The following is a 1,204-nucleotide window of genomic DNA, read 5'->3' as shown; positions in this document are numbered from 1 at the left end:
CCAGCTATCACATTAGTGATGAGTTAATTAAATGTATGACCTATTGTTTGACTTGAAGGTGACTTTAGGAAAACAGATCCATAAAGATTCAAGGCTTCAAAGAATACCTAAAGGCAAAAGGTCACCCCAACTTCATAAATTCAGGAATCTAGATTCCAGAAAAATTAAATGGTTTCTTAAACCACACCCTAACACATTATAAATATCCCTTTTTGAGCTCCATAAACTCCCTGGGTGGCACACATGGTTTGTGTTTGACTACTAACTTAAAGATTCTGTTGTTGTTAAGTGCTATGAATAGATTTGAATTCATAGTAACCCAGTATAGGGTTTCCAAGGAGTGGCTGGTGAGCTTGAACCACTGGCCTTGTGATTCAAAATGACTTTGCAGTCATTTGAGTATTAGAGTAGTCATTAGAGTATTAACCCATAGTGCCACACGAGGACTCTTTAAAGGTTGTTGTTGTTAGGTGCCATCAAGTCGGTACCAACTCATAGTGACCTTATGCACAGCAGAACGAAACACTGCCCGATTCTGGGTCACTATTGTTGCCACACTTGAGTTCATCAATGCTGCCACCTGGCCAATCCATCTCATTGGGGGTCTTCCTCTTTTTCTCTGACCCTCCACCTTACCAAACACGATATCCTTCTCCAGCGACTGGTCCTTCCTGACAATATGTCTGAAGAATGAGAGACCAAGTTTGGCCATCCTGGCCTCCAAGGAACACTTTGGCTGCTCTTCTTCCAACACACATCTGTTTGTTTTTTTGGCAGCCCATGGTACTTTCAATATTCACCTCCAACACCATAACTCAAAAGCGCCAATTCTTCTACGATCTTCCTTATTCACTGTCCAACTTCCGCATACATATGAGGTTATTGAAAATACCATGGCTTGGGTCAGGCACACCTTAGTCCTCAAGCTGACATCTTTGCTCTTCAACACTTTCAAAAGCTCTTGTGCAGCAGATTTGCCCAATGAAATACGTTGTTTGATTTCTTGGCTGCTGGTTCCATGAGAGTTGATAGTTGATCCAAGAAGAATGACAACTTCAATCTTTTCTCCATTGATAAGAATGTTGTTTATTGGTCCAATGGTGAGGATTTTTGTTTTTCTTTACATTGAGATGTAATCCATACCGAAGACTGTGCTCTTTGATTTTCAACAGTAAGTATTTTAAGTCTTCTTCACTTTCAGCAA

This window comes from Chrysochloris asiatica, unplaced genomic scaffold (genome assembly GCF_000296735.1).
Source record: "Chrysochloris asiatica unplaced genomic scaffold, ChrAsi1.0 scaffold00062, whole genome shotgun sequence".
Classification (NCBI taxonomy): Eukaryota; Metazoa; Chordata; class Mammalia; order Afrosoricida; family Chrysochloridae; genus Chrysochloris; species Chrysochloris asiatica.
This window is presented reverse-complemented; position numbering follows the sequence as displayed.